The sequence below is a fragment of the Magnolia sinica genome, chromosome 8 (assembly GCF_029962835.1).
Source record: "Magnolia sinica isolate HGM2019 chromosome 8, MsV1, whole genome shotgun sequence".
Classification (NCBI taxonomy): Eukaryota; Viridiplantae; Streptophyta; class Magnoliopsida; order Magnoliales; family Magnoliaceae; genus Magnolia; species Magnolia sinica.
In genome coordinates this window covers 78944138-78955419 of record NC_080580.1, presented here as the reverse complement: position 1 = coordinate 78955419, position 11282 = coordinate 78944138, and positions in this window count along the sequence as shown.

Below are 11282 nucleotides of genomic sequence, written 5' to 3'. Positions count from 1 at the left end.
AAATGTCCAAAATGTTGGACGGTCCAGATATAGAATACGTATATGAGGTGGGTCCACGCGGCGTGGGACTCACCATCATTACCTATATAGTGTATATATATATATGTATATATATATTTATTTTATAATAAAAATAATAATAATGTCATCCACCTCTAGCGTCCAGATGGACCACTGGATAGAACGCATACATCAGAGGCCCGTTGTCCCAGTTCTGCTGGATGGACGGCAGGATATGAAGCACATTCATGAGGTGGGCCCATCCTCACACGTGTTACACGTGTGGGTTGGGTCTCACGCAAATGGATGGACAGTGGAATGTAATACATACCACACGATGGGACCCACCTTTTGATGACGTCAATACAGTCATCTATATTATCTGGTGCAAGGTATACCGGCCAATCCACATCCCACGTTACCAAGGTGGGTCCACACGTGTGAGACCCAACTTCCGACCAAGCTGATATTTGTTGTATCCCTTCGCCCATGCCGGCCCAAAATGGACAGCAAGGTGGGCTGGCTGGATATGGCAGAGAGATGGGCTCCACTTTAAACAACGGTATGGTCCACTAAATGTATACCGTGGATTAATTCACGCATCATCAAGGTAGGCCATGGATTAAGGGAAAGAGAGAGAGAGAGAGAGAGAGAGAGAGAGAGAGAGAGAAACGGATGGTGGAGATGGGAGGAGCTCCGCCACTATGAACTCCTCCATGCAAGATACAATGCATACATCAATTGGGTCCCATAACGAGTGGGCCATCAAACTTAAAAATCGACAGATGAACACCCACCTATGGCCTCTTTCTTTAGCTCCTTGGACTCCTTAGCTCCTAAGCTTCTTCTTTAAGGGAGTGAGATGAATTTTGAAGCGTTGGATGGTTGGATGAGGGTTTAGGAAAATGGGCCCTCCTTGCATTCTTCTCTCCTTAGAGATTTCCTCTCATGGAAGCTTAGAATGGAATGAGATGGAGAGAGAGAGAGAGAGTGATGGGATGAAAATGGGTGGGTGGAATGGGTGTTGTAAGAAAAGGATATGGGTGGTATGGGCTTGCTTGAATTTTGGTAAAAGAGTGATGGATAAGGAGAGAGGGAGTTTGACTTATGGGAAAAGAGGGAGTGGTCATTTGTACTTAAGATAGGGTGAGGTGGCATGGGGTATGAGTAATGTACTTGACTTGATGGATGTGACATGTTGTAAAGATTCCCTCGAAATTCGCAACGCGCGGCATTTCTTCGGAATGAACGCAGACCCATATCTTCAGTATCGAGTATCGGATTGGTGCGCAAGTCGCAACGTTAAAACCGTGGTAACGACGCGGTCGCTAAGGTACAAGTTTCGGGTCAAGCCGACCTTGACATGCAGGACTCGGCTTAGAATTGCGCGCAAACGTCAGATACAAGTTGAGGGTTGCCGAAATTCGACCAGGAGGACCGCGGAAGCCTACGGAATAGGACGGTCTAGGATACGGGTCTTACAGCTCTTCCCTCTAAATAAAAATTTCATCCTCGAAATTTATAAAATAGATAAGAGAAGAGGAAACATCATCAAGTATATATGACAAGGCACAATTAATTTACAAAAAGATGAAGATAGCGCTCTCTAATCTCAACCTCACCCTCCCAAGACACATCATTAACACTATAGTGATCCTACTGAACCTCAGATCCCGGTTAGAAACGAACGAAACTGAAATACAATGCAGCCTCACAATCTCAACGGTATGGAGTTATATCAGAAAATCTCTAAGTTATTCGAACTCGGGAATCTAACCATTATAAGTTCTCAACAATCACAGAGTGTAGGGTAATTATCAGCAGATATGTGATGTTATCTTCAATGATGGACAAACCATGTCCCAGCTGTCACGCCCCAAACCCGGAAATCGGATTCACAGGAATCCCGATCGCCGAATCTGGTGCCGACAGCCTCCGTAGTACCCCATTCTCGGCTCCATATGCCAGATTCCGATCCTGGGATCCTACAAGGAGGATTTTTTTTTAATTTTTTACATTTAATTCGTAATAAGCATAACCACAAGATTACCCAATTCACAAAGGCAACATCATCACCACATATCCACTAATATAAACGTTTAAATACAATACTGAAAGGGAAATGCATAAATCGAAAATTAAGCTCCAGAACGCCGCTGCATGCTCCAAGCTCAATACTGCTGCAACCTAACATTACCTGCACGCATCTATCGTGCATAAGCTTATAGAAAGCTTAGAGGGGTGGTGTAAGTGTGTGCACAAGGTAAGTGTCAAGTATTCAATGCAATGACATAATCATACAGTGTCGAAATAGGCGCAAGTTATGAATCATACGTTATCAGAGTAAGCGAAAATACTAACAAATCCATGAGTTAAACGATGTCAGAATATGCAATACAGATTAACTATACAAATGAGGAACAATATCATAATACGCGATACAGATCAACTATACAAATGAGGAGTCATAAAGAGTCAAATAACAGATGCTGTATCTAACCCATATAAATGCATAAACACAGGTAACCCAAAATGTCATATGCCACAAATGTAATGCAATATGCGGTGCGAATGGAATGACCATGCTAGAGTGTGAAGTCGGGATGATAGTATGTAATATCGCAGGCTATGAGGTCTGCCACAAGGGACTTCTATCCAAACTAATCCCATACCTAATTTGGATAGTCAGACTCAATGTGGAAAACTCCTGATCTCAGATTAGTCGCGCGCCCCAACCGAAATCCTGGCCATTGCGAAGGTACCAGTAACAAATAGTTACGCACCACCAGCCCGAGTGGATAGTGAATGAATGAATGAATATGTAACTCCGGCTCAATAAGTCCACGTATCAGTACAGATCATCTCTGAAATCATCACTGGGATTTAGTACACTCCAAATGGCACTGCCCTTCTCCCAGCAGCACAGCCCAAGTGAGCGTAAGAAACCTCACTATCGGTTTGGCCAATAGTCTGACAATACCTATCCGGCATGTCGAAAGCAGACCCATTCACAAGCTGGTCAAACTGAGCCTAGTATTGCCCCTACCTTCGGGTGGATAAGGACACACCCCCTCCCAACCAACCACGACACAGTGGGAGACGCGGCCTCCTGGTATTAGGCACTCGGGCACTCATATATCCACTCGGTCTCGACGTTGGGGCGTCTCCTGGCCACGGAGGTTTAGGAATTTTCACCCAGGGACATCTATGGTGCCCGTATGCTAGAACCAAACATTTTCGGTGTCCCATTTGGCCATCCACGATATGCCTGTGGAGGCTACGGCCCTGATGTCGCTAGGGCGTACAGTAATCATAATGTGAGATGCATGAGTCATACAATCCAGTCATGCATCAATCCTGCGCATACCGCGTGCTCATGTGAGATAACCTCCGCCTATCAGGGAGTCTCATAACAACATGCTCAATGACATATGCAATGATCAACCACATCTCATAATAAACATGCAGATGATGCGTATGGGCATGTATCATGATGCTATGCTGTCACATACTCATAATCGGTATCAACAACCGGCATCGACAATCGACCTCGACAATGTGGACATTTAACCAACATTGCCCCCAAAGAATGGCCCACATAGAGCCAAACATATAGTGGACCCATGGCCTCTCACAAGGGTTAAACATACAACACCATGGGCCTCACTCAAGAGCCACATATACAGAACAGTTGGGCCCTGCTCATGGGCTTCAAATACATGACATGTGGGCCCTACACATGGCCCACGAGTACATCAAATGCGTCATACATCCTGGGCCTAATACATATCACAATGGCCTTGCCCATAGGCCACGAATATACTACAATGAGCCTTGCCCATGGGCCATGACTACATCACAGTAGGCCTCAACTATGGTTCGCATATAGGTCTCGACAATCGGAATCGACACTCGGAATCGGCTTCGATACTCGTCCTCAACAATCAGGATCGATCGATAGTCAGAATCGGTAAATCGGTCTAGATAATCAGCCTCGATCGCTAATCAAAACCGGAAAATCGGTCACAACAATCGAATAGATCGATAATTAGAATCGATAAATCGGTCACGACAATCGGATCAATCGATCGATAATCAGAATCGGCAAATCGGTCACGAAAATCGGGATCGATCGATAATCTAAATCGGCAAATCGGAATCGGTCTCGACCTTGATAATCGAAATCGGTAATCGGTAATCGAAATCGGTCTTGACCTCGATAATCGAAATCGGTAATCGGCAATCGAAATCGGTCTCGACCTCGATAATCAAAATCGGTAATCGGTCATCGGCAATCGAAATCGGTCTCGACCTCGATAATCAAAATCGGTAATCAAAAATCGAAATCGGTAATCGGCAATCGGAATCGGTCTCGACCTCGATAATCGAAATCGGTAATCGGGAATCGAAATCGGTCTCGACCTCGATAATCAAAATCGGTAATCAAAAATCGAAATCGGTCTCGACCTCGATAATTAAAATCGGTAATCGAAAATCGAAATCGGTCTCGACCTCGATAATCGAAATCGGCAATCGGAATCGGTCTCGACCTCGATAGTCAAAATCGGTAATTGGCAATCAAAATCGGTCTTGACCTTGATAATCGAAATCGGTAATCGGCAATCGAAATCGGTCTCGACCTCGATAGTCAAAATCGGTAATCGAAATCGGTGTTGACCTCGATAGTCAAAATCGGTAATCGAAATCGGTAATCGGCAATCGGAATCGGTCTCGACATAAGGCGGGGTCCATAGGTGGACGACCGATGATGGATCAAGCAATGTCAATGGGGCCCAAGTGTTTGGGTTAACCCACTAGAGAACGATGAGAATGAGCCTATCCGGGCCTAAGGGAAGGTCACAATGTGGACGTCCAACCATCATTGCCCATCAATGTGGACATTTAACCATCATCGCTCCCAACAGCGGCTCACATACAAGGGATTCATACACAACTTAACGGTCCATACATACATCGCACTGGGCCTCAACCATGAGCTCCAAATACGTTACATCGGCCCTCATCAAATGGGCCCTAAATGCATCCAATGGGTTGTAACCATAAGCCTCAGCTACATCATATGGGCCACAACCCATGGGCCTTAAATACGATAAGTGGGCCACATCAATGGGCCGCACCAATGGGCCTCATATACACAACAGGTGAGCCCCGCGCCATCAAAATGGGTAGACAGCGCGGATATGAAATACATATATTGGGGTGAGCCCCACCATCCAGTGTGGATATACACTACATTCATCATGGTGGGACCACGTCAATCATGTGATGGACGATGTGAATATATAACATGTCTTCAAAGTGGGCCCCACCCAACAAATGAACAGTAGGCATGGATGAAACGCATACGTCATGGAGTGGTTCATGCAACACATATATCAAAGAGGGCCCCACCCAGCAAAACATCCAGATGGACGACTAGGTGGAATACATACATCAGATGGCCTACGGAACTTATGAACGTCACTACAGGTGGGACCTACACATCAGGATGGCATGGATGAAATACATATATTAAAGGTGGGTCCACATGTGACCACCCCTCACGGCGTGGGTAAAACACATGAATCATGGTGGGATCCGCATCCCCTTACTGGACGGACGGAGTGGATAAAACATCATCGTGGGCTCACACCACAAATGGACAGATGGTGTGAATATAGTACATACATCATGGTGGAATCCATAATCTGGACGGCCCATCAAGGCAGACCCCACACGGTACATACAACATGGGGGGGTTCCACATGTGTGTGGGGCCACGCTGCAGGGCGACATGAATGAAACACAAATATCATGGTGGTGTCCCACACCACTTATCCTGATGGATGGTGTGAATACAACACATTATCAAGGTAGGGCCCACCATAACATTATTTTCCACCCAATCTGATCATAAGGTCACAAATACCTGAATTAAGTGGAAAAACAAATATCATATTGACCCGAAGCTTCTGTGGCCCAAGGGAGTTTCAAGGGTAGTCGATCAACCCCCACTGTTTATTGCAGTGTGGTCTGCCTGATACCAGGATCTGCCTCATTTTTATTCTCAAGCCTTAAAGTGAGCTCACCAAATGAAAGGACGGTTTAGATGGAACACGTCCATCATGGTGGGGATACTAGAGGTGGTTGGACGGTGTGGATATACCTCATACATCATGATGGGGTCCCCACAGCCCGTCTAGATGGACAGTGTGGAATACAAAACATACATCATGGTGGTGGCCCACGCAGCATAACAGGTGGATGGCTTGGGGATCACTTACATCAAATGGGACCCACGGAGCTGCATGTCATGCAGTGGGACCCACGGAACTTGGTGGCATCAGTGGACGGCTAGGATGAAACACACACTCCATGGAGGTCCATGTGATTGGACAGCATAGATAAAACACATATCAGCCCCACCTGCTGGACGTGCTGAAACACATACATTCAAGGTGGGTCCCACCGTCCCAATCTAGTGGACGGTGTGGCTGAGACCCATACATCAAAGGTGGGTCACAAATGTCCAAAATGTTGGACGGTCCAGATATAGAATACGTATATGAGGTGGGTCCACGCGGCGTGGGACTCACCATCATTACCTATATAGTGTATATATATATATATTTATTTTATAATAATAATAATAATAATATCATCCACCTCTAGCGTCCAGATGGACCACTGGATAGAACGCATACATCAGAGGCCCATCGTCCCAGTTCTGCTGGATGGACGGCAGGATATGAAGCACATTCATGAGGTGGGCCCATCCTCACACGTGTCACACGTGTGGGTTGGGTCTCATGCAAATGGATGGACAGTGGAATGTAATACATACCACACGATGGGACCCACCTTTTGATGACGTCAATACAATCATCTATATTATCTGGTGCGAGGTATACCGGCCAATCCACATCCCACGTTACCAAGGTGGGTCCACACGTGTGGGACCCACCTTCCGATCAAGCTGATATTTGCTACATCCCTTCGCCCATGCCGGCCCAAAATGGACAGCAAGGTGGGTTGGCTGGATATGGCAGAGAGATGGGCTCCACTTTAGACAACGGTATGGTCCACTAAATGTATGCCGTGGATTAATTCACGCATCATCAAGGTGGACCATGGATTAAGGGAGAGAGAGAGAGAGAGAGAGAGAGAGAGAGAGAGAGAGAGAAACGGATGGTGGAGATGGGAGGAGCTCCGCCACTATGAGCTCCTCCATGCAAGATACAATGCATACATCAATTGGGTCCCATAACAAGTGGGCCATCAAACTTAAAAATCGACAGATGAACACCCACCTATGGCCTCCTTCTTTAGCTCCTTAGACTCCTTGGCTCCTAAGCTCCTTGTTTAAGGGAGTGAGATGAATTTTGAAGGGTTGGATGGTTGGATGAGGGGCTAGGAAAATGGGTCCTCTCTTGCATTCTTCTCTCCTTAGAGATTTCCTCTCATGAACGCGTAGAATGGAATGAGATGGAGAGAGAGAGAGAGAGTGATGGGATGAAAATGGGTGGGTGGAATAGGTGTTGTAAGAAAAGGATATGGATGGTATGGGCTTGTTTGAATTTTGGTAAAAGAGTGATGGGTAGGGAGAGAGAGAGTTTGACTTGTGGGAAAAGAAGGAGTGGTCATTTGTACTTAAGATAGGGTGATGTGGCAAGGGGTATGGGTAATGTACTTGACATGATGGATGTGACATGTTGTAGAGATTCCCTCGAAATTCACAACACGCGGCGTTTCTTCGGAATGAACGCGGACCCATATCTTTAGGCTCGTGTATCGGATCGATGCGCTAGTCGCAGCGTTAGAACCGCGGTGACGACGCGGTCACTAAGGTACAAGTTTTAGGTCAAGCCGACTTTGGCATGCAGGACTCTAGGAGGACCTCCTCCAAATGGCGAGCCATCGCCGGTCAGTCCAGAGACCAGCGATGTCATCGCCGGTTCGGCGAGGGCTCGCCGATCAGCGGGCCAGGCCGGGCGGGCCGGCGTGATTTTGGCCTAGTGTGGCCCACCCTTCCATGGTTCGGTGATTAAAACCCCTTCTATACCCTACTTCCTTCACAAACCTCCCTCCCAAGCTTTCCTTTCCTTCAAGTTCTTCTCCAAACTCCTCCAAATCTTCTCCAAATCTTCTTCTTCTACATTTTCGTGCAAACCCTACCTACCCATCTCAAAACCCTCACCCCCATTGCTGATTTCATTCCATTTCCTTCTCATTTGAGCTCTCAATCCATCTTTAGGATCTCAAGTGTGTGGGAGCTTCCCCTTTTCTCCCTATTTCTCTCTTTCTCTCATTTCTCATGGCCCTCTTTGAGTTTATCATGGCCATCTTTTTCATTTCCTCCCTTCTTTCTTTGATGGGGAAGAAGAGAGCGCTCGTGGATGAAGCTGGGCCTAGCCGCCCAACTCGTGCACGGAGGCTGAGAGGTGCCGCCGCGAGCACAACCGCCACTCGTGAATTCCAAACCAAGCGGGACCTTGATCATCGAGCTCCCATTAGTAGAACCTTGTTGGCGGAGTTGTCGCATGGAGTCTATGAAGGCCGAAGGGTCCTCTTTGACGCTCATGTTGATTCACGGCTGTTTGGTGAGTTTCTGTTGTTGGAGTGTCTGGAAGGAGCTGGTTTGTGTCCCTTGTTTGAGGGCGAGTATCGCGTGAATGCAAGTACTGTTCGAGCTTTTTATGCCAATATTTGTGATCCTTCGCTGGAGCCTCTGCAGTTCAAGATTCCTTGTGGTAGCGGTCGGGAGGCCACGATCAATGTTGCTTTGATATCCCAACTCCTGAATGTACCACTTGGTGAAGTGCATGCCAGCGAGAAGAATTTGAACAGTATGCGCGAGAGGGATCGTCACACCCGAACCTTGTGTGGTCGTCTGGTCAAATGGCAGCCTAATAGGAATCTTCTAGCTACCAACATGATGGATGACTTTCTCTTGCTTCACTACATGTGTACGTTCAATGTATATCCCAGGTTGAGCAATCGCAGCGAGTGTACGCGTCTGATGGTAGATTTTCTATATCAGGTGGGGCAAGAAGCGAAGTTGTGTGTGCCGACGTACATCTTGTGCCAGATTATTCTCATCGCTCGTTCGACTAGGAGGACCGAATCGCTTCCTTTTGGCCGCCTCATTTGTAAGCTTGCTCATGAGTTTGGCTATAGGCTTGGAGTAGAGAAGCCGGTTCCTGTTCGTCATATTAATCTGACGACCCTTAAGCAGATGGAGATTGGTCCTCGTCAGCATGCCTAAGAGAGTGAAGATGAGTCAGAGAGTTATGAGGATGAGAGTTATGCTGAAGGTGGTGCTGAGATTAAAGAAGAAACAGAGCAGGACGAGGAAGAGGTAGAGGCACAGGATACGAGTGAGAGCTCTCCTCCTGTGGCACCAGAGCAGAGCGCAGATCAGGCTGCCAGGGATGCCCGTATTGTTCAGCTTGAAGAAGGACAGGCTGTTCTACGCCAGGATATTATAGATCTTCAAGGCCTTGTGAAGCATAAGTTTACGAAGGTGACTCGAACTCTGAAGTCTATCCTGTGTTGCTTGCAGGATAAGGGTGCCCCACCTCCATCTTCTGATTCCGACGAGTAGTTGTCGTTGTAGTCGTCCTTTGCTTTGTTTGTTGTTTCTTTCTGTGTGTAGCCGTTGTTGGCTGTGTAGCCATTGTTGGCTTTGTAGTTGGAGGCTGTAGTTGTTTGTGGTCGTTTGAAGTGTTAGATGTTGTAGTTCACATGCTTTCCTGGTCGTGATTCATGTAATGCTGCACTAATTGTATTGTGACAATTTTGTTTAATGGAATGCATGTTGTTTATCTTTGGAGTTGTGCTGTGAATGTTGTATAGATGGATTATGTGACGTAGAATCTTACAGGTTACATCATCTGTTGAATGTAGGGTATGCCTCATAAGGGTTCGAAGTCTTCGGCCCGTCTCTCCTTAGTTGAGTCGCTTGTTGGGGTTCCTCCCTTAAGCGATAGCCAGTCAGATCCTCAGATGGGTCCATCTCATGCCGATGTTGGACCGACACCTATGGCTCCTCCAGTCACGCCTTCGGTTCCTGAGCCGAGCCGTGCATTTTCGTCTGCTCCACCGTCTGATAGGTTTGAGCAGATGATGTTGTTGATGCAGCAGTAGTAGATTCAGCAGCAGCAGCACCAGCAGCAGCAGTTCCTATCTTCCATGGCTGGCATCTTTGCTCAGTCAGTAGGGGCGACTCCTCCTGCTTCACCTATGCTTCTATCTGGGAGCGCCAGTGCGAGTGGCACTTTTGAGCGATTCCAGCGCTTACGACCTCCCACATTTGCGGGTTCTCATAGACCTGAGGAGGCTGAGTATTGGATCGATCGCATCTCTAAGATGTTGAGATCGCTGCACTGCTCTGAGGTTGAGCAGGTTGAGCTTGCCTCCTTCATGTTTGAGAAGGAGGCCAGTCTATGGTGGGACAGTGTTCTTCGCATTGTCGAGGAAGGATTTGAGTGGTCGTGCCAGGCGTTTGAGGCACGCTTCCATGAGAAGTATTTTTCGGTTACGTACCGACATAAGAAGGAGAGTGAGTTTCTTCGCCTCTGCCAGGGAGGGCTGTTGGTGACGGAGTATGAGAACTGGTTCACTGAGCTTGATCGGTATGTGCCTTTGATTCTGGGCGATCAGCCGATGAGGATGCGACGCTTTTCTAAGGGATTGAGGCCTGAGATCTGATCGAAGATTTGCTGTGCTAGCATTTCTTCTTATGCGGAGTTGGTGAGCATGTCCTTGCAAGTAGAGCAGGATGGGGACAGGTCATCTCGTATGCGAGCACCGATGGTTCCTAGGCCGCGACCGGACTTTTAGAGAGCACCTTTTCTCGGCAAGAGGCCGCGAGCAGATTCTCCTCCTAGGCGTTCAGCATCGCCCGCTCAGCAGATGAGAGCTGATCTTCGTTGTTCATATTGTGGGAAGACAGGGCATTTGGACCATTTTTGCTTCTCCCGTATGCGAGCTAGTGGTTTTACACCACCACAGAGGATTAGCCGTCCGATGCCTCAGGTGATTTCTCCTCCACCTCTTCGATCAGCGCCAGCTCATCCATCCTTCAGACCTGCGGTTCCTATCTTCAGGCCACCTCAGCGGCCCATGGTTCCTCCACCGAATCGTCAGTAGCAGGCTCGAGTTCATGCGCTCTCAGCTGAAGAGCTTATGTCTGACTTGGTGCCGAGATCCTTCGAGGTGACAACGCACATTGAAGGTATTCCTGTTTCTATGTTGGTGGATACAGGGTCCACTACTTCTCT